The sequence below is a fragment of the Pogona vitticeps genome, chromosome 1 (assembly GCF_051106095.1).
Source record: "Pogona vitticeps strain Pit_001003342236 chromosome 1, PviZW2.1, whole genome shotgun sequence".
Lineage (NCBI taxonomy): Eukaryota > Metazoa > Chordata > Lepidosauria > Squamata > Agamidae > Pogona > Pogona vitticeps.
In genome coordinates, this window is record NC_135783.1 from 333,193,257 (window position 1) to 333,217,017 (window position 23,761).

At 41.3% G+C, this 23,761-nt stretch overlaps 1 long non-coding RNA gene across 1 annotated transcript in view; it reads left to right on the forward strand.

The window, feature by feature from the left end:
- Positions 1–23,011: 23,011 nt before the first annotated feature.
- Positions 23,012–23,761, forward strand: part of LOC144586083 (uncharacterized) — a 51,389-nt gene continuing 50,639 nt past the window's right edge. Inside the window, exon 1 of the long non-coding RNA XR_013540807.1 lies at positions 23,012–23,042. This is a non-coding gene — a long non-coding RNA (uncharacterized LOC144586083). The remainder of the gene's footprint in view (positions 23,043–23,761) is intronic.

Genomic DNA, 23,761 nt, shown 5'->3' on the forward strand with positions numbered 1-23,761 from the left:
CTCAGGTGGGGCTCTGCTGGGGCTGCACTGCCTTCTGGGGGAAGATGCCATGGAAACTACATAGCCCCCTTCCTTGCCTTTTCTCACAGCCATTTTTTGTTTTAAAAAGTGGCATGTCAAAACAACTATACATCAACCTAGGATAGTATACATATGTACCAAGAACACCTCCAATGTATTAGAATTGCATTGCATCAGTTATGTTTTGAAGAAGATGAAAATAGAGCAGGGGGGTTCTCCATCTTCCCTTTTAATGTCACAACCCACCTAATATGTCACAGAACTGTTACCTCAGATAACCAGATAAAAGTGCTCACAGCTCCACTTAGGTACAAACTAGCTATCCACACAGACTACACAGCAGGATTATTCGGTGCATGCTGAATTGTACCAACCTCACCACCACCTGGAACAACCTAAATAGAAACACATATGGATGCCGTAATTTGGTTTGAACCAAACCATAACAAGAATGATCCAAATATTGAATCTATACACCCATCTGAACAGGCTGTTACCTAGAGACTTACAAAGCTGTATTTCCCAGAGATCAAAAGCATGGTTGTCAACAGTTGGAGCTCTGAACTAGGAAGAGACAAAAAAAAAAAAAAACCCAAAGTTTGCACAGCAGCCATTACTGTGTCTATGTTACAAGATTTTTTCATCAAAATATTGTAAATAATACCTGGAAGTTTCTCCTTATTTAGGATGGACTATATCTCAACACACATGGTAAGGAACCATAAGTGTACAGTACACCCTCTGAAAGTCCATGACAGATCTTATCATTGGAAGAGACCATGTTTAGAGCAATTATCCTCAACCTTTGTTCTTCCGGTTGTTTTAGACTTCATCTCCCAGAAAGCTTGACCATTCCCCATGCTTTCAGGTGCTTCAGGATGTTGTGGTCCAAAATATCTAAAGGGCTGATTTAGGGGGCTCTGTCTTGAGTATCAGAGTAGCACAGAAACTTAGAATAACATCAATGATGAAGTTTTCAGAGTTGTAGCTATCCTACTCTGTGCAATCATTTCAACAAAAAACACAAAGCAAAACAAAATGTTGTGGTACTTTAAAGACTAACTGCTGTATTTTAATGTAAGCTTTCATGGAAAATGGTCAACTTCAGACATATGAGTTAGAATACAGAGACTTCATGCAAGGCTCTAAGAGATAGTGGGGTTTGGCTGCATTTCACACTTTGTAATGATGTATGACCCTTGTTTGGTATTCATTTCTTTTGAAATCTGGTTCTGTAAACATTCCAACAAGAAACACAAAACAAAAGTAAAAAAGATTTTGCAGAACTTTAAAGATTAACTGTAAATAGTTACATGCTTAAAAGAAAAAGCAGAGGAACAATGTGGTAATGTAGAGAATGATGAACTTTACCTTTGAGCCTTGTTCTGAAAAAAAAGAGCCTGGTACCCTGTTTCCCTGAAAATAAGACCTAACCTGAAAATAAGCCCTAGTATGATTTTCAGGATGCTCGTAATATAAGCCCTACTCCAAAAATAAGCCCCAGTAAAGTGAAAACCCACCCTCCACCACTGTGCAGCAACCACAAGAAGATGGCATGACTGTATTTGAATCAATGTAGATTGTTGTACATGAAAAAAATAAAACATCCCCTGAAAATAAGCCCTAATGCATTTTTGGAGCAAAGATTAATATAAGACCCTATCTTATTTTCGGGGAAACATGGTAGTTGTGAAGGAAAATAACAGTAGATAAAAACATAATTATAACATTTGGTAATGACTTTAAAAACCTTAACTGATATTTAATCCATTGATATGAGTGTCCAGCATGTGTATATAATTTATCTCAGCTGTTTCCCTCTGGATTCTTGTTCTATATTTCTCCTTCTGCAGAATAGCAACTTTCATATCTTGTGAAGAGTGTCCTGGAAGACTGTAGTGATTTCAGCCAGGTTTCTTTGTATTGTGATTTCTGGTGTCTGATTTATGTCCATTAATTCTTTTGCAGACAGATTGTCCTGTTTGCTCTATGTAGAGTGCAGAGGGGCACTGTTAGCAAAATATGGCATCAATCACCTTAGCTGAGGAACAAATAAAGTACCCTTGATGTTGTATGTGACATTGCTGGGTCCTGTCATCATGTTGTCAGAGTAAATGTGGGGGCAATGACTTTATCATTGATGAAGTTGTAACTGTGCTGAATGTGAAATGGGCCTTACTGAACATAAGCTGAGGATGAATATGGCATAGTGGGATCCTCTAATAATCAAAAGCAAAAGTGTGCTTTTAAAAAAAGGAACTCTCCCCTTTGTTCCATTTCTTGATCATCTGCTTCTTTTCTCTCTTAGCCCTTTCCCTCATCTCATAAATGTTTTGCCGTGATGAAACACACCTTTAACATTTTTCCTGCTTGGGGACTGAACAAAAGGAGACGTTTTCTGATTAGGTGTGTTATTAAACGTGATGGTTGTGCTTGAAGAAGGAACTTTATTACTGCCAGAGTCATTAAGTTTCCCTAAAGTCTTGCATATGTCTGGTGGATTGCAGGGGAAGCCTCATACTGTGCTGGGTTCTTCCCAGCCTTCAAAAGCTGTTGGGGGTTTGTGAGTGATGTGTGGACTCTCTAAGAGCATTTTCTCCTCACTATTGCCTAAGGAGATGGCTTTGTCAATTTAAATATTCAAATGTCAGCATGTGGGTAAATATACTGTTCTTGAAAGCTTTCCCTGGTTGTAAACTACATTACTATTTGTCATACCCAGTGGGAAGGAGCAGGAGCAGCTTACCACTAGTATACAGTATCCACTTCTCCACCTTATAAGGTTAGGTTTCATGCAGGCCTTTCTTCCCCCTAATTATAAATCTCAAAACCTCTACTAAATTATGTGGGTTTTGTGGGTTATATGTACTTTAGCTGTGAGCCTTTCTTTTCGGAGAGATGACATTCACAGCTGTGGTCCTACATGACTGTTGTGGCATTTATGAGATTTTAATATCTGTCTCATCAACACTTAACGATGCAGTTAAATGGGGATTTACAGGGACCCAGACCCAGTCTGTGCCTGGCCCACCCTCTACCCTTCTGGAGACACTCCAGCCTGATCCTGGCCTGAGTCGGTGACCACGTTCATTTTAATTTCTGAGAATAGGGAAATGCAAAATGCAAGGCCAAGTCATTGATTTTAAAAAAGGTGGGGAGCTTTTGGCTCAGACTACACTAGTCTTCAAAGCTGTGTGCTCTGCTTTATTTTTATTTTCCCCCTTCTTTTTTTTCCAGCTGCCAGGAGGAAGCCTCATTATTACCAGTGAGTAGAATAGCTTCCTAAGGCAGCCACAGGGATGAAGGAGGAGAGGAGAAAAGGCCAATGGGCAGAATCCTCTTCAATCCTTCTTTTAAAAGCAATGCAGCCCTTTCTCACACTTTCTGTACACTTTCCTCCCACCCTTCAAGCAGCAACGTGTCAACAGGAAATGCAATGAAGGCTCATTTCTAAGAAAAAGAGTATACCCTTCTTCCACATTACTGACAACACAGCTTCTTCGTTAGTTTTTCTTTTCCCCTTGCACTTCTATTCACAATTAATGCTGAATATCACTCAAGGGATTTGCAGGGGTGCTGCTCTGCTTCATCAATGCCTTTGGATTTTTTTCCTGTGCCGTCATCCTGAAAATGCACAAATACCCTGATTTAGTTCATATTTACACATTTGTTCAAAGATGGTACCCATCTCTACTATGATTTCCTTTAGAATGCTTCGGTTTACACACACACACACACACACAGAGAGAGAGAGAGAGAGAGAGAGAGAGAGAGAGATGTATTGTCCTCCCCTTCCCAAATGACAGAATCCTGCTCATCTTGGTCATCAAGAAGGGAAGGTGCAGAAAAGGGCACAGGGCCAGCTCTGCTATTCGGCAGAGTGAGACAATCATCTCTCATGGTAAGTGCTGGAGAAGGAAGTGGCAGCAGGTCCCTGGCCATTTTGTTCTGTTGTAGATGAGAGCTGAACACACCACACCGCCTGTCTTGTCCCCTCCTAAACTAGCCTGTTGCCTTCAGGTGCAGTGGAAGACCCTGAATGGCCAATTCATTTCTGCTCATGGAGTAGGGAGGGAATGTCTTTGTTTCAGAAAAGAAGTCTCTCTCTCTCTTGCTTGCTCGTTCGCTTTCTCTCTTACAAACATGGGTGTGGCTTTGACTGCTAATTGGCAAATGTGGCGCAATGTGTCCCAGACACTGTGCTCCAAAAACACTGGGCACAATCCTATTGGTTGCTCGTGGTGGCGCAAATCCAGTAATGTAAATTGCAGGGCCAAACAGCCACAAGTAAACAAGTCAATGCATGAACCTCTCAAAACACATTAGCAGCAATTAGCAGCTGTAATTTACACCATTACACTTATGTCGCTTTAACTACACTATAGGAACCTGACCAATATATTACCAAATGGAACAGGTATAAATGGGGGTAGCAAAGATGGGTTTGTTTAACCTGAAGAATGAAAGTCTGAGTGGGACAATACATGCTTTTATTGATACATCATTTGCAACTCACGCAACATCAACAGTAAATTCAACAAACAATAAAACCATCCTGTGTATCCATTAAGTCATATTCAACATGATAATTGTTTGTCATTGACAGCCAGAATAATTTTAAGAAGCTCCATTGCAGTCCTTAATTTTAACAGGTCTGCTTTTATTGTATTATCTTGTCCCAATGGTTTACAATATGGAAATCCTTTGTTTATAAAAGTAAGGTGGATAGTGATACCACATGTCAGTGAATTGATTTTGCTTAGTTGTTCTGCCATAAAACTTTAGTGTGGTTGGGAAAGCTTTGAGAGTACAATCTTTCATATTTTGGAAAAAACAGACCCAGATTGTAAATTATTCTTGATATTTCCAGTGCACTCTTCCTAACAGATCTGCTGTCAATGTGAACTTGATTCCTCATAAGTGAGGAATATGTTCCCAGACATGAATTAAGATTGTGCTCTAAAGCACAGTCAGCTCTCCTTTTGTAATTCTCATATATTCTAAGTATGCTCTTGATAGGAAAACATTTGGTTGCCATTCCCAATGTTCTAATCAGGATGAATCCTTTAATTGCAGGTCTGTGTCAGTTTCTAATATCAGCCTGTGATATTCTCATCCTTATGTGAAGCCAAAAGAATTACATTAAAATTTAAAATGCAGAGGGGTAAGAACTCTTTGACCTATGCCAATAGGATTGCTTTCATTATTACCAGTTGCTTCACATTAAGTAGAAGAAATGATTTTAAAATACATAGCTATTTTGCAATCTATATCTTCTGCAATTTACTATTTTGCAGAAAAACACTTGAGTTAAACCCTGCTTAAACTTTCCTTTCACCCACTAAAGGAAGAATGTGCCTGAGATTTAGAGGTAAACGTGTCAGCAAATGTGGGATTGAACTGATACAATACAAGAAGTCAGGGGGCAACGACATTGGCCATTTACCTTACAGTTTACATTCCCATTAAATTCAACTTAATATTATACCACATAATATTACGTTCAATGTGGGAAAGCCTCTCATATAATCATTTTTTCTGAGTATGGAATCATTTTCTTTTATTCTGCTGGCGGAGGTGGTTTAAAGTTGTTCCAATCAATCTGACACTGCTTTAGTCCATTTTTCCCCAATGTGATCACCCAATTCAAAGGCAGAGTGGCATGCACAGGAGTATCATTTCCCCTCAACTGAGTACCCTTCAATTAGTCTCCATATAGTGTACTTTCTTTCTTTTTCTTTTTTCTTTTGAAGTTTTCAACTTAGAACTGGAACAGGATTTCACAACACTTAGAATAACTAAACAACAAGGGACAGGTGAAAATTGCCAATCAGCACCTTGTTAGCACCTCAAGGCAGCTCCTGCAGTGGGAACTTGGTGCAAAGAGAGCTCTCTGTCTCTGCCTTGCTGATTCCTGCAGATTGTCATCTGATGGCTACAGCAATTCATCTGGGGAAACCCAATTCAATAAACAGCAAGTGCACAGTAGATCAAATGATATTTGAATGGACTTCTTGGACTCTTTTCCTAATTACATCCAGTTCTAGAAAAGACTGTATAGTTCCAGTATGTTTTAAAAGAAGCAACTTGATCCAGAATTATTTTTTCAGACCTTAATAAAACTGAAATCTCTCACCTACCCGCCCACACCACTTGTATCGCTTTTGCCCTTATTTATGAACGAGGTTCCCTCTAAGGTGTGCACCTGCATGCATAATTCTACCCCCTCCGCACAGCCTTCCTCCTCCTGCTCCATGTATCAATGGCAATCATTTTCAGCTCTTTTAGTTCTAGTTGTGATGGAACCCCATGCATATGCAAGAGGGGCAGGGTCGGGGCAGGGGCCAGGGTCCCACTCAGTGGGGCTGAAAATTTGAGGGAATGTTGTTCTTGAGTCACCTATTTAAATCCCTGTATTTATTAGTGAAGGGTTGTGACAGGGAAGAAAGGAAGACAATTAGTAATTAGTCTCTCACAGTCAAGGCGACAAGACGCTTTGCAGCATCAAGTAACAACTGGGGGCAATGTTCTCTTTAAGCTGCATGTGTGTGTGTGCCCATTGCTACATCAATCCTGTGCAGCCAGATCGATGTGCTTGCCACTAAAACCCCGTATGCAGGGGGCGGAGCCCCATGCAACACTAGCAGAAGTTAAAGGGAACATTGTCTGGGGATCTTCTGGCTGAAGAGGTTTATATATGAGTAAGCCAAACATCTGCACATTTTTCCTTGCTTCCACTCTTCTCTCCTGTGCTGAAATTCAGACTGTAAATTCTTTGGGTCGGGTAAAGGTAAAGGCTCCCCTTGACATTTAGTCCAGTCATGTCCGACTCTAGGGCGTGGTGCTCATCCCCGTCTTGAAGCCATAGAACCAGTGTTTGTCTGAAGACAGTTTCTGTGGTCACATGGCCAGTGCGACTAGACACGGAATGCCGTTACCTTCCCACTGAGTTGGTACCTATTTATCTACTCACATTTGTACATGCTTTCGAACTGCTAGGTTGGCAGGAGCTGGGACAAATGATGGGAGCTCACTCCGTCATGTGGATTCGATCTTACAACTGCTGGTCTTCTGACCCTGCAGCACAGAGGCTTTTGCAGTTTAACCCGCAGCGCCACCATGTCCCTATTTCTTTGGGTCAAGGGTGCAGTACTTCTGACGACACCCTTGGTCAGAAGTATGCGTAGTAAAATACTGTGCATGCTAATTAAGGTCAGCAGACTCCACATGCATGCACACACACACATGCTACAACAAAATATTGCAGCAAGTTCAAACTGGCTATGCTTTCTTCCAGAATATTCCATTCCACCTCTGCTTGAGAATCATCCAGTCTTGCCTGCATGTGCCTCGTCCTCATTGGACTGTTTAGGGGCATTCTTCTTCCTTAGTGTCCCCTCTTTCTTTAAAAAAGGCTAAACATTTGGCAAGCTGCTGCAATTTCACTCTTTATTAAGGCTACAAAGGACTTGGACTTCAAGTACAGCATTTGCTGTTAGTACATGTGTGCTATTAATGATAGGACATTTTGGAGGTCACTCATTCATACACTCGCCATAAGGTGGAAGTAACTTGGTTGCACATAACAGCAAACAAAACACTGTATTGACCTCCTTGTTGCTCTGCACTGGATTTTTGCTTTTGCTCCTGATATAATGGCACCATCCAGTTCTTTCACTCAAACCATTAATAAATTTTGGCTTCCATTATTCTCACCATGCCAGTTCAATCATGTTTCCTTTTTGCCTAGGGTTTTGGAAACATAAACACATCCTCTTTTTAGTTCTCTCTTTCTGCCTTTTTGAAACCGCACTCCAAAATTCCACACTTTTAGAGAAGGAAATCTAAAGCTGCCAAGGAATATATTTGAAGAACAGAATGTGTACTGTTAAATTGTGCTGCTAATTTGGCATTTGTACGGAAAATTAGCTTAATATAGGGGTCTATCTGACTCCTAGGGGTGGAAGTGCCATCCTCACATAAGTTCCCCACTTTCTTGTACCCCATTCAGAAATTTCCCTGACTTTTCCTGTAGCATTTTCAGGGATCTGAGTGGTTGCTGTAGGGATGCTAGAATAAGCGATTTCAGTGACCTTAGTGGCCCACACCAAAATTACAGTCTAATCCATAATGCCCACAATCATGGTCGAGAGCTTAAGTTAAACTGCGTATCTCAGCACAGTGACTTACTGCTAACTAGTGAAGTGCTGCTTGCATTACAAAAGAAGTGTCCAGTGGTTCCCAAACTGTGCGCTGTGGCACCCCCAAACCCAGCCAGCCACTGCCAAAACCCAGCCAGTGGCACTATGGAATCCTCAGAAGTACTTCTCTGGCATCCACTGAATCCACAGAAGTACTGCTCAAACTGGGCTTCCCCCTTCCCTTCTTCCCACTCACCCAAGGTGTCATATTGGGGGAGCCATGGCCAATGGCCAAAAAGTCAAGGGAGCCACAAGACAAAAAAAGTCTGAGAACCACTGCAAGTACCTATAAGCTGTCTTGGGCCCCTCTGTTGGGAGAAAGGGAGTGCATTTAAGACATAAGCATATATATGCATTCTTAAATGTATGGCACATTATTAGTTACTGGCAATTTTCTGTGATTAGTTACATAACATAACTTGAAGAAGCATAAACCACAACAGGATTCAGGCCTCTGTGTCATATATGAAGCCACCTTTCAAATCAGTACAGAATATGATGTTTCTACAGACATGCAAACACGAATTACCAATGCTACGTAATTGAGAAAGCTGTTGTTGAGGCAGGCCCAGTATTCTGTAGTATAGGTCAACATGATGTTCTCTAGACTTCTTGGACTCTTACGATTCCTAATCAGTAGTTTTGGGAACTGATGTCCAAGTTATCTGGAAGGCATCAGGCTAGTGCAGAATGTCTTTGTCTGAAAAACTAGGAACGCCCAGGGCCATCTCCAATCTCCCTGAGTGGTGACAAGCTTTAGGGGCAATATTTGCTCACTTTTGAGAAGAGCTCCATACAGACATATAGCTTTCTTATAATATTTATTTAGAAATATACAAACAGGACATAGGTGGTAGCAAATAGTAGAACCATTCCTTCGCAGGTCTGCAAATCTGCAATTGCAGGAATGGCAAACTAATGCTGACTCACAAGCTCAGTTTTCAGGAACTACATGCCAAGATGGTTGTTGTGGGTTTTTCGGGCTTTTTGGCCGTGTTCTGAAGGTTGTTCTTCCTAATGTTTCGCCAGTCTCTGTGGCCGGCATCTTCAGAGGACAGCACTCTGTGCTCTGATGTAGTTTGCTTGGGTTGATGAGCTGCCACCCATTGCAGCCATCACCACAAGTGGAATGTGTCCCACATTTACAGTTCTTTCTCACTGCTCAGAGAAGGCCCAACATAGCTTCTAAAAAAGCCTTCAGTCCAAGGACAACTTTCCATTCTGGTAGATCAAGGAGGAGTTGGCTTCACTCTACTATTCCTTTCCCCTGTTGCAAGGGAGTGAAGTTGACTGGATTGCAGCCTTGAGAAGTGGTTCTTCAGAAGTGGAGTCATCATTCCCACCTGCTCTGGCTTGTGTGAAGGGGCAGAACTTTAGGGAAGGGGAGGGGGCTTACTTTTTTTATTTAACATTTTATTGGTTTTTCATTCTATCTACATTCAATTTGTGCTTATTAAACATCGTGTTACGTGGGTTGCTTATAATTATTTGGGTTTGTGGGTTTTTTTGCATCTTGGTGTCTTCTTAGCTGTCTCTTCAAAATCTTTACATTTTTAAAGCATTTGAACCAATCATATATCTATTTTAGCACATAATATGGGTACTATTATAATATTGCTCTCTTTTGTTTCTCAAAATCCTTTAATAAGATACCTCATAAAAGCAATTCTGATTTCAAATCTATACAATTTGGAGGCAATTAAACAACCTACTTTGTATTTTTTTTATCAGATAACTAAATACATTTCTAACACATAGTAAATTATTTTAGCCATTTCTATCTCCACATTTTCTGTCATGTCTATATCAATATCATATCTAATATATGTTAATTAAGTACTGTACTATTTGTTTTACTTCTTCTTATATCTAGCTTCAATTTACCTTAACAAGCAACATGTTATGTCTTGACCCTGATTGTTGTTGTTGTTATTTAGTCATTAAGTTGTGTCCGACTCTTCATGAACCAATGGACCAGAGCACGACAGGCCCTCCTGTCTTCCACTGCCTCCCAGAGTTGGGTCAAATTCATGTTGGTAGCTTCAGTGACACTGTCCAGCAATCTTGTCTTCTGTCATCCCCTCCTCCTCTTGCCTTCACTTTCCCAACATCAAGGTCTTTTCCAGGGAGTTTTCTCTTCTCATGAGATGGCCAAAGTATTGGAGCCTCAGCTTCAGGATCTGTCCTTCCAGTGAGCACTCAGGGTTGATTTCCTTCAAAATGGATAGGTTTGTTCTCTTTGAAGTCCAGGGGACAGTCAGCCTTCTTTATGGTTCAGCTCTCACTTCCATACATCGCTACTGGAAAAACCAGAGCTTTCACTATGCGGATCGTTGTCGGCAAGGTGATGTCTCTGCTTTTTAAGATGCTGTCTCGGTTTGTCATCACTTTCCTACCAAGAAACAGTCTTTTAATTTCGTGGCTGCTGTAACCATCTGCAGATATCATGGAGCCCAAGAAAGTAAAATCTGTCACCACCTCCATATCTTCCCCTTCTATTTCCCAGGAGGTGATGGGACCAGTGGCCATGATCTTAGTTTTTTTTTATGTTGAACTTCAGACCATTTTTTTGTGCTCTCCTCTTTCGCCCTCATTAAGAGGTTCTTTAATTCCTCCTCACTTTTTGTCAGTGGTATCATCTGCATATCTGAGGTTGCTGATATTTCTTCTAGCAATCTTAATTCTGGCTTGGGATTCATCCAGTCCAGCCTTTTGCATGATGTCTTCTGCATATAAGTTAAATAAGTAGGGTGACAATATACAGCCTTGTTATACCCCTCTCCCAATTTTGAACCAATGAGTTTTTCCATATCCAGTTCTGTTGCTTCTTGTCCCACGTATAGGTTTCTCAGGAGACAGATAAGGTGGTCAGGCACTCCCATTTCTTTAAGGACTTACCATAGTTTGTTGTGGTCCACACAGTCAAAGGCTTTTGCATAGTCAATGAAATAGAAGTAGATATTTTTCTGGAACTCTCTGGCTTTTTCCATAATCCAGCACATGTTAGCAATTTGGTCTCTAGTTCCTCTGCCCCTTCGAAATCCAGCTTGTACTTCTGACCCTGATTAGTGATCTCTTATTTCAATTTTATTCCCATTTCTAATATATAAGATATGTTTCCTTACAATTCCAGAAGTTAGGTGTATACATATTTCAACATTGAAGACCATCTTAATGTTTTTTTCACTCTGCCTCTTTCTAAGTGACTTCTTCCCTTATTTGTCTTTTCCCAATTCTCATTCCTATCTCTCTAATGTTTCTGCTGTCTCTAGTACCATCTGTGATCATTTTTTTTGCATTTGATCTATCTCCAGTAGATCTTTCATGTTATTTTTAATTAAATCTGCTGGTTCTCTCCTTAGCACACCTAAAATTCTCCTCAGCTCCATGGTTGAAATTAGATCTCCTAAAACTTCTCTTCTACTTCCCTCCAGCCACTCCTTTGATTGGCATGGGAGGGGGAGGGGGTTACTTGATGCCTTTGCAGAACATTTGGGAAAAATTCCTGAGGTCTAATTTAGCTTGGGTCTCAGAGGCAACAAATCCTGTAATTCTCCATTCTGACAAAGAGACACCTATTTGTGGCTCACCTGAGAAAAAGGCCTAAACTGGTAGGCTTTGAGGCCTAGCTAGGCTTAGCTAGCTCCATGTTGCTTCCTGTCCAGATAGGAATATTTTTTGAAAAACATCTTAATAAATAAACAAAGCAAATAACACAATACCTTGAATTCATTTTACAGTATTAGCTAGATCTCTAGGGAAAGCAGACCCACTTAGAAAGGAGTGGGGGAGTTGCCATTTAAATCTACCTCTTTAAAATACAGATCCAGCATACAAGCTGTTACTCAAAAACCTATGCCTCATAGTGTGCTGCTCAATTCCATCCCCCACAAAGAAACACAGTCTAAAGGGCATGATACTTTCCACCAAAACTTACCTAAGAAAGAAGGTGGAGTAAAAAACCCACAATTTTCAGCCCATAATTGCCTCTACTTTCTCCTCTTGGCGCATGCCATGTTGCCTGGGGATTCCATAAATTGTAATCTAAAAAAATAACTTGTCTAAACTCTGATACATAAATAAGGTAGTAGTTATACAGAAATAGATACTTTCTTAAATTTACAGGGAAACAACTACTACTACTACAATATATTGAGCTGTGTTGCAAGAGAATCTGATAATCTGCAGTTCCCATTATCCATAAGGCCCAATATGTTGGATAAAGAATGATTGGCATTATCTCACCACTATCTCAGGCCAAAAACCTTTCCCAGCCACCCTACCTGAAATTCTTTCCATTAATTGAAGCTGTAAGGAATTGACCTGGAACCATCTGCATGCAAAGTACATGCCATGTCACTCAGATATAACCACTCCTATAGTAGCTGACATATGATTTGGATTTAATCATACCTCCAGAAATGAATCGAAGGCATACAATTACGGAGACAGCAAAGCAGAAGTTAATGATAACAATTATAGCTATAGTTACACCCCCTCTGAAAACACAGGTGCACAGCTTGGGGGGGTGCTCCTGGATTCATCTCGGACTCTGGATGCCCAGGTTTCTGGAGTGGCCAGGGGTGATTTTCTCAGTTAAAACTAGCACACCAGCTACACCCATTTATTGAGAGGTCTGATCTGGCCACAGTGACACATGCCCTAATTACGTCTCCGATGGATTACTGTAGCACACTCTATGTGGGGCTGCCTTTGGAAAGTGTTTGGAAACTCCAGATTGCCGCAGTCAGATTGCTATCTGGGACTGCTTACCGGGAACATATAACTCCCCTGTTACAGCAAATCCACCAGTTGCCAGTCCATTTTCGGGCACAATTCAAAGTGCTGGTTTTAACCTACAAAGCCCTAAATGGCTTAGGTCCAAGCTATCGAAAAAGACTGCATCGCCCTCTATGAGCCTGCCCAGGCATTAAATATCATCAGGGGAAGGCTTTATCTTGATCCCACCACCCTCACAGGTGTGCTTGGTGGGGACACAGGAGAGGGCCTTCTCAGTTGGTGCTCCCAGATTTTGGAACTCCCTCCCACAGGAGGCCAGGCTGGCCCCGTCTTTGCTGTTCTTCCACAAGCAGGCAAAGACCGTTCTCTTCAGGCAAGCTTTCCCTTAGTGACTGGTAGTCTGAGCAGGTTTTTAAAATGGATTGTTGTGTCCTGAGCTTTTCAATGTGTTTTTAGTGCTGATTTTATTTTTAACGTTTTTGATGATATACAGTGGTGCCTCGCTTAGCGAGCGCACCGTATAACGACGAATCCGTATAGCGATCCCCCTTTTCGGGATCGCTATACGGAGCACCCAATCGCCGCACTCGCATTGCGACGATTGGGGAGTCCGGCGGCCATTTTGGAGCCGCGTTCGGCGGCTCCAAAATGGGAGCCGGATGACCCAAAACAGCCCCGCACGGTGTTTTCGCGCCCTCGACAAGCGAGGGGAGGGCGCGAAAACGCGGCGCGGGGCCATTTCGGGTCCGTTTTGAAGCCGCAAAACAGCTGTTTTGCGGCTTCAAAACGGCCGCGGACGACCCGAAATGGCCCCGCGCCGCGTTTTCGCGCCCTCCCCTCGCTTGCCGAGGGCGCGAAAATGGCTGCCCGGGGCCAGGAAACTTCTCTAAGTGGGAAGTTTAGGGCTGATTTGGAACGCATTAAATGAAGTTTAATGCGTTCCAATGGCTTTTTACTTCCCGCTTAGCGAAGATTTCACATAGCGAAGGTTAATCTGGAACGGATTAACATCGCTATGCGGGGCACCACTGTACTTATTTAATTCTTTTTAAACATTTTGTATACTTGCTATTTTTCGCTTTTAAATATGGTCTTCTTAATGATGCAAGCCACCTGGGGTCTTTTTAAGGAGAAAGGCAGGGTAAAAATGTTAGAAAGCAAGCAAGCAAGAAAGAAAGAATAAACGAATGAATCAACAAATGAATGTACAAACAAGCTGCCAAGGCACAGGAATTAAAGTATGTCCACTTTCTGTGAGATACAATCTATATATTTCTCTGTCATATATGCATTACTGAATTTGTAGTCCACCAAAAATATGTTCATAGTGGATTGCAACTTTGGGTGCGATCGGACCAGAATGTATCCCACAGTTTTTTCTGCTCTGGGGACAAGCTAGTTCATCCCTTTTCCTGGCAACCACATGACATATGGATTATCATGAACCAGTCCATCCCTGATCCATGACTACCTGCATCTTTTTGTTTCTTTTTCAGGGGCTACTCTTTTTTGGAGCGAGTAGGATTGCTCTGTTTTGGTCCGTTTCCGGCATGTTTGATCACTGGGATTGAACCAAAGCAGGTGGTTCAAACTGTCACTGAAGCTGCTTCCTTATTAAGAAATTGAAAGCTACCTCCCAGGCCCTCAGATAAAGGAAAACAGAAGAGGAAGCAAAGATTCCCGCTAGCCTCCTGCTAGCCCCACAGTGCAGGTGCAGCGTGACACAGAGCTGCTTCAGTCCACTCTGGTCTGGGACTGGAGAAACTGGAAGAGGATCTTTTTCCTTTCCTTTCTCGTTTCTTTCCCTTTGAAGGGAAGGATAGACTAAATAGGTGTGGTGCAGTTTCTGCCCTAAAACCACCTGATGGCATACTGCCCCTTTTTGCATCCATCCTTAACTATCCTGTTTAGTCCAATCCAACCTAATCCAATTTGGCTGTCTAGTCACTCCCTTAATTAGTCAAATGTGTTGGTTGTAGTTCTGTCTTACCTCCTTAATTTTCTTCTTCTCTATCAACAATGCATCTGTAATGAGTTTGAAATCAAATCACACCGGGCAACTAGTTGTGAGTCACCACATCTAAAGTTAGATGTGTCTGCAAACTCTTCGCTCTTGGTATAAATCACTTCCATCTGAGGACTTCAAAGCAATTTGCAAGCAAATTAACATCTCTAAAATCAGTCAGTAATATCCTTGTTTATACTGTCCATATTCTATGGCAAGTGTAAGCAACTTGGGACCCACGTGTTGCATGTGGTCCCACAGGGGTCCACATGTGCCACTCAAAACACCTGGTCCCATCAACACCCCCCCCCCATTTAAAACATTTTTTAAAAAATAAGAAACCAGTAGTCATAATTCAGGGACAGAAAAAAAGGTGGTGGGGGGACACAATGATTTCTACAGAGATAAAAATATTATTGGGGTGGGGATACAGAAATAAGCATGATGCTCTGAAGTCTGGAAGTGGACTTCTATTTTAATTCAAACCTCTGAAAGTTATCTACCCCTCTTCCAAAGCACTGATAGACAACTGGTGGCCCTGCAAAATCACCAGCCTTGAGGAGCCAAATTCATACCAGAACTGTGGACTGCAACAAGCCCAGAAATGGTTGAAAACAATCATTAAAAGATTGATAGATCGATCGATAGTCTTTTGCTTCTTGCATATAGTCCTTTGCTTCTTGAAAACAGATGTCAGTGACAGCGGAGGCTAATACATGTCTACTCAGAAGTAAGTCCCTTTCACTTCAGTTTGAAGTGTGCACAGGACTGGAGTAAAAGATGCAATCCAGTGTAGACTTACTTTTGAATAATACCCACAAAACTTGTAAGATTTATTTCTCACTAAACACACATTGGATTGTCCTCTATGTTACCTAAGCATGAGCAGGGAATAAAATCTGTCAGTGAGAATAAAATCTGTATCAGAACAATCTTTATGCATGTTAACTCAGAAGCCAATCCTACAAAATTTAGTGGGGATTATGTAGAAATATATCTACATCAGATTGCAACTTTAGGCTCCTTTACTAAGCCCCTTGTTCTTTTATTTCAGAGGTAAGCATCTATCTTGGGTTGTGGGTCTTGACTAAAAATCAGCTGATTCATTCATCCCTAGACAACAAGTGTGGGGTAATGGTTAGAATGACTGGCGAAGAATTGATGCTTTTGAACTGTGGTGCTGGAGGAGACTCTTGAGAGTCCCCTGGACTGCAAGGAGGACAAACCTATCCATTTTGAAGGAAATCAACCCTGAAGCTGAGGCTCCAATACTTTGGCCATCTCATGAGAAGAGAAGACTCCTTGGAAAAGACCCTGATGTTGGGAAAGTGTGAAGACGGGGACGACAGAGGATAAGATGGATGGACAGTGTCATCGAAGCTATCAACATGAATTTGACCCAACTCTGGGAGGCACTGGAAGACAGGAGGGTCTGGCGTACTCTGGTCCATGGGGTCAAGAAGAGTCGGACACAACTTGATGACTAAACAACAACAACAAAGGTTAGAATAATAGACTACAGTTTATGACATTTGGATTCTAATCTCATTTGGTAAGGGGAGTTGACCATGGACCAGTCACAATATTTTAATTTAACCTACCTTACAAGGTTGTTTTGAGAATAAAGTGTTTGATGACTTGATGACTCCTAACAGAACACAGCTGATGAGTAAAACCCCATGAGTTTGATTATAGGTTGCTAACAGAATTGTTGGTTTTTGGATTTAGTTATATATTAAATGGACTCTCCAGCATCTTTCAAGGCAGACAAGACAAAAGAAACAACAGCAGTTATGAACAAACAGAAGAAAGGAAAAAGGTGATTTTGATTATGAAGGAAAGAGACACTTCAGTGGTGGTGACCTGCAAAGTGTTCTCCGTGTTTCTCTTCATGCAGCACATGCATGCAGCAAGTGCAAACTGTTGGAAGAAAAAGTGAAAGAACTGGAGCAATGAGTGGCCACACTTAAGGCTATAAGAGAAGATAAAACGACATAGACAACTCTTGAACAGCAGCAGCCAAGGGAGGCACTGGAAGTGGAAGAACAGCAAGACAAAGCAGAGAGGGATAATGCTGGGAAGAGAATAAAGATAGTGGAGGAAGAACCATGGAAAGAGCCACAGTTAGGAGCAAAAGAAGAAGACACTTTTCACTAGTGGAACTGAAAAACCACTTTTAAATTCTTGGAGAGGAGTCTGGCAGACAGCATGCAGTAGAAGATACAAAGAAGACACTGCAGAAGGACATGAGAGAGGCTAAAGCTCACTGAACCCACACCCTACAAAAAGAAGAGAAGAATAGTTGTAGTAGGAGACTCCCTACTGCGTGGGACTGGGACTGAAATATGCTGGGAAGGTCCATGGACCTGCCAAATATGCTATCTCCCTGAAGGACGGATTAGGGATGTGGAAGGATTGCCATCACTCACACAACCCACAGATTCATATTCCTTTCTTCTCATCCGTAGGAACAAATGACACAGCCAAGACGAACTGCGAAAATCACATGGGACTTTGAAGATCTGGGATGGAAAATCAAGGACTTTGGGGCCCAGGTATTCTCTCATCCATGCTTCCAGTAGACAAGAGAAGAACAATAGAAAGGGAAAGGATGATACTCTGAGTAAACAACTAGGTACAAAGTGGGTGCTGATGTGAGGGATTTCAGTTTTGGGACCACAACCTATATTTCCTGGAACCTATATTTTGCTGGCAACGGATGGCTTGCACCTCAATAGGACTGGGAAGAATGTGTTTGGCCACAGTATGAAGAACTTTATCAGGAGAGTTTTAATACATAATAAGAGGAACAGGCTGAGCAGCTCTAATGGAGTCCAATTATAATCTTCATAAAAATGTATGAAGGAAAGCAAGCCACAAATCACACAGGCTCCAGTGTCTACATACAAATGCTGAAAGTATAGGAAAAAAACAATATAAACAGTTTTAGTTGAGATTAACAACCTAAAATAATGAATGCCTATTGAATATGCCTATTTTTCCAGTAGCGATGTATGGAAGTGAGAGCTGGACCATAAAAAAGGCTCAACACCGAAAAATTGATGATTTTGAATTGTGGTGCTGGAGGAGGCTCTTGAGAGTCCCCTAGAGTGCAAGGAGAACAAACCAATCCATTCTAAAGGAAATCAACCTTGAGTGCTCACTGGAAGGACAGATCCTGAAGCTGAGGCTCCAATACTTTGGCCATCTCATGAGAAGAGAAGACTCCCTGGAAAAGACCTTGATGTTGGGAAAGTGTGAAGGCAAGAGGAGAAGGGGACGACAGAGGACGAGATGGTTGGACAGTGTCATCGAAACTACCAACATGAATTTGACCCAACTCTGGGAGGCACTGGAAGACAGGAGGACCTGGCGTTATCTAGTCCATGGGGGTCACAAAGAGTCGGACACAACTTAACGACTAAATAACAAATTGAATATAGATAATGCCAAACTTTCAAATTCTGTGTGCAACAATTGTACATTCTCTGTCTCAGTGGCTGTCTGCATCTCTTTAAAGATGGAGAGACCTGAGGCGCTGTCTTTGTAGGTGATCTTACTACACATGTAGATTCATATGGGGAAAAGTGCTCTTTCAATGGCAGGTACTTCAAGGATATGTAATATCCTTTAGTAAGAGCATGCCAGTTCCTCAGATCAAACATTGAGCCCCAACTCATTGGCCTGGCAATTAGAGACTTCAGGTAGGTAAGGGAGCAAATGAGTACTTCCTCGTCCATCACAAAGAGGTGCTGCAACTGAATATTTTGAAATCCCTCCAGCCAAAAGCAAGAAAAAGGTAGATTGCTTGTCTTCCTTCCTTCTTTCCTCTCTCCCTCCCTCCCTTTCTATGAAGGGGGAAAATGTGTAATTGCGCACACACCTTTCTCCTTAAGCAACAAAGCACATCAATATACCAAGCAGAGAAAGACTGATTTTTAACAAAGAAGCTAATCCACCCAAAGCGTAAATTCATTTTATTTATATGAACCTAAAGGGCAGTCCTCCCAGTTTTGCTCAAATTTTGTGTAATATGTTTCCTTACAAATGGAGGAAGAGAGTCAAATGAGAAACTAAAACCTCATGAAGTTCTCTCAGGAAAGATGTGAGAATGAGAGCAAACAGATTTGGGTCCCTATTGAGAGGGATCTAGAAGAGGTCTTTCGAATAGTTAGCAATCCCATGAGTAAATAACTACATCTATTATTGTTGGTTTTTATCAAAAGAACGCTTAAGACATTTCTTTAGTTGCAACCCACTTTTTTTTAACTACCCTGTTTCCCCAAAATTAAGACAGGATCATATATTCATTTTTGCTCCAAAAAACACATTGGGGCTTATTTTCAGGGGATTTTTTTTTCATGCACAACAATCTACATCTATTCAAATATAGTCATGCCATCTTCTTCTGGTTGCTGCACAATGGTGGAGGGCAGGGTTTCACTTAACTGGGGCTTATGTTTGGGATAGGGCTTATATTATGACCATCCTGAAAAATCTTAGGTAAAGGTAAAGGTTCCCCTTAACATTTAGTCCAGTCATGTCCGACTCTAGGGTGCGGTGCTCATCCCTGTTTCCAAGCTGTAGGGCCAGCATTTTTCCGAACACAATTTCCGTTGTCATGTGGCCAGCACAATTAGACACGGAACGCCTTTACCTTCACACTGTGGTGGTACCTATTTATCTACTTGCATTTGCATGCTTTCAAACTTCTTGGTTGGCAGGAGCTGGTACAAGCGACGGGAGCTCACTCCGTCATGTGGATTTGATCTTACGACTGCTGGTCTTCTGACCTTGCAGCATAGAGGCTTTTGCAGTTTAACCCACAGCGCCACCATGTCCCTTGAAAAATCATACTAGGGCTTATTTTTAGGTTAGGTCTTATTTTTGGGGAAACAGGGTAGGTAGGTAGGTAGGTAGGTAGGTAGGTAGGTAGGTAGGTAGGTAGGTAGGTAGGTAGGTAGGTAGGTAGGTAGGTAGGTAGGTAGGTAGGTAGGTAGGTAGGTAGATAGATAGATAGATAGATAGATAGATAGATAGATAGATAGATAGGGTAAGGTAAGGTAAGATAAGATAAGATAAGATAGGATTAGATTAGATTAGATTAGATTAGATTAGATTAGATTAGATTAGATTAGATTAGATTAGATTAGATTAGATTAGATTAGATTAGATACATTGCTCCATTAGTGCAAATGCTGCTCTGGGCAGTTTACAAGATTAAAATTTAAAACCCTCAGAACCCCACACTACCAAAAATATATTCAAAAATAACACAGGAATAGACAGATAATAATTAAAACATAAATATAAATAACCCTAAACATAAATGACTCTGAAAAATCTAGAATTATTTCAAAAATTGATAGTATTCAGAATATAATATTATTAAAGATAGCTTTAAATAATTCCATCATCGCCAGCTTTCTAAAGATAAGAAGGGAAGGAGCTTGGCTCTTTTCTGATGGCATCTTGTTCCAGAGACAAGGGGCCATGCTTTTTTGGCCTCCCCTGGTGTGGCCACTTTTAACAGCGTGGATTGAGAAGAGCAGGTGGGATGGATGGCTGATTTCTGGGAGTGACATCTTGTGTTGAGATCCTAAATCATTAAGGGCTTTATAGGTCATAACAAGCATTATGAAATGAGCACAAAAATTGTCAAGGAACCGATGAAGGCACACCAAGACCAGGAATATATCGTCAAATTTACTAGTCCTGTAATCAGTCTGATCACATTTTGGACCTGCTGATATTGCCATACTGTTGACACCTCACCCCCATATTTTGGATGGTGCCCCCTCCTCCAGTCTTGAGCTACTTATCAGTGACAATCACTGGTTCTCCAGGGTTTTCAGGACTCCTCCACCTACCACCCACCCCCAGGATCTGGAGACACCACGAAATGAACCTGAGAGCTTTTGAATGCAAAGCAGATATTCTACATATCCCTTTCAAATTATGTATATGTAGAAACATCTGATGAATTGCCCTCCAAAGCCTAGGATGAATTAATTGTTGATCCGATTAAATTAATTTGAATTGAAATACTTGTAATGAAGTCATTGACTGATAAACATTGAATAAATGACCTTCAGTCAGTCTGGCTTCATTGCCACACCATCGCTGGCTCGTTTCATACATAGGCTGTACATCTTTCTAGCTGTGAAGAGCAGAGCAGAGCACATCTCCTTTCTTTCTTTTTGTTGTGGAGAAAACACAGCAGTGGGAGCTGCCTCGACACATCAAAATGAGTCGGTGCTAATTCCCTGGCTAATTGATAGGGTGGAGAGAGAAGAATGAAAGTTATGCAAGGATTTGGTTGGAAGGCATGTAAATCATGCTAATTACATCCTATGGCATCCAAAAGTGCTACTCCTGTGAAACCCAGAGCTTGCAACAATGGAAAGGCTAAACTGCAAGATGGTTGTGGTCTCTCCAGTTAACTTTCACCCATTTTTTAAATGAAACAGTGACACACTTAACCCTCTGCAACCAAGCGGGATATCTGAGTCCCTCACAGTGATGTTTTTGCTATGGAATGCACAGACACCTAGCTCTACCATTAATCTGAAGAGCTGTAAACAATGCCCCCCCCCGGTGTATCAGGCAAAATCAAAAGAAAATAACCTAAAATACTAACTTTTATATTTTAATATAAGCTTTTGTGGACCTTCTTCACCCACTTCTTCAAATATACAAGGTTGAATACAGAAATTGCACAGTAAAACAGGGTCTAAGAGACATTGGTAGATGTCCCCAGGTGTTACCCATGCACCATACACAGGGTTTGTGAAAAACTGGGACAAAATTGTCCCGACATCTATTGCTTTGGGATTTCAGAACAAGGGAATCTTAGTCAATCAGTATAACAAGGTCAGTTTTTTGCTAATCACAAAGCTCCGTGTGTATCCTGTCTGTACTTTGGCCTTAATAGATACAGAATACTGGAATTCTCAGTAGGTTCCAGAAATGCAAGAACTGCACTTGAAACACAGACCCTAACCCTGAGAACATTACCGATAGCTATCAGTACATTTTAGTTCGGCCAGAGTCAGAAAATACCCCAAATCTCGTAAAATGCAAGGTCTTTTTTTTTTTTTTAAGTGCTGTGTGAGGGTTTCCTCTGCTTGGGGCAGAATGAGGAATATATGGCCCTCCAGATGTTGTTGGTCTTCAACTCCTATCAGCCCCAACTAGCAGAGTTAATAGCGAGGGGATGATGGGTGCTGTAATCCAGAAACACCTGAAAAGGAGATTTATTTTCATTCATTCATTCATTCAATTTATATTCCACCCCATTAGTGCAAACGCTACGCTGGGCAGTTTATACAAGATTAAAATTCACAAACCCTCATTACCCAACAGTACAAAAATACAATTCAAAAACAACATGGTGATACAACAGACAATTATAATCATGAATATGAATAACCCTATAAATATCTAGAAGTGATTTTTAAAGTTGTTATTGAAAGCATTCCACAGATTCAGTTATTAAAGGCTGTTCTGAATAAAGCAGTCTTACCATCATTCTAAATGTAAGAAGTGAAGGAGCCTGATGTGTCTCTCTTGGCATTTTATTCCAGGGGCCACAACTGAAAAGGCACAATTCCTGGTATAGTAGGAGCCCCATATCCTCTGAGGATTGGTTCCAAGCCTCCCCTGGATACTGAAAACCATATATATGGATATGGGGATCCTACTATGATATGGGGATCCTCTCTCTCTCTCATATATATATATGAGAGAGAGAGAGAGAGAGAATGGTAAAAAGAAAAAACAGAATTATTTTCACATGCATTAATAGAATTGAAGTAGAAGTAAGCTGAGATAGAAGGGATGTGGCGGTGCTGTGGGTTATACCGCAGAAACCTCTGTGCTGCAAGGTCAGAAGACCAGTAGTCATAAGATCGAGTCCACACGATGAAGTGAGCTCCCGTCGCTTGTCCCAGCTTCTGCCAACCTAGCAGTTCGAAAGCATATAAATAGGTACCAGCACAGTGGGAAGGCAGCTGTTTTCCATGTCTAGTTGCGTTGGCCACGTGACCATGGAAACTGTCTACGGACAAATGCTGGTTCTATGGCTTGGAGACAGGGATGAGCACCGCGCCCTAGAGTCGGACACAACTGGAGTAAATGTCAAGGGGAACCTTTACCTAAGTTGAGATAGCTGGGGAGAGAACAAAACGACACATACCTTGTCTCTGTAAACAGGCTTCCTTCATTCACAAGGCTTAGTTTCCTCCAATCACACTTTCTTGGAGGTTGAGCCTGTAGGCTCAGATTCAACAGAGTAGACTTGGGTCTAAATGGGTGGGTATAAATTTAATTAATTAATTAAACAAACAGAGACTCAAATGTCCACCGTTCTGAGCCCAGAGGCTGAATCCTCAAAGCTAAGTTTTTCTTAATTTGGAAGTTAGAAAAGTGTTTGTGTGGGGGATATCTTAAAAACAAGGTGGGGTGGGGTGTTATAATAAATGAAAAAATATGATATTCTTCACTAACAAGTATTCATAGCAGGTTCACTCTTCCTTTTTGGAATCCAGCTTCAATATCAGGCATTTTTCAATCCATATATGTTAGAAGTCTTTGTGCAATACCTTGAACATCACTTTTCTTGCATGGAAAAATTAATGCAATTATCCTATATAGTGTCTGCATTCTTTGGCATTTCCTTTCTTAGGAATGTAGATTGAACATTTTCAGTATGCCATTGTTTTGTTTTCCATAATCGTTGGCACATTGTTGTTAGGATTTTAACCTATTCAGTCTCTGCATCTTGCAATAGTTC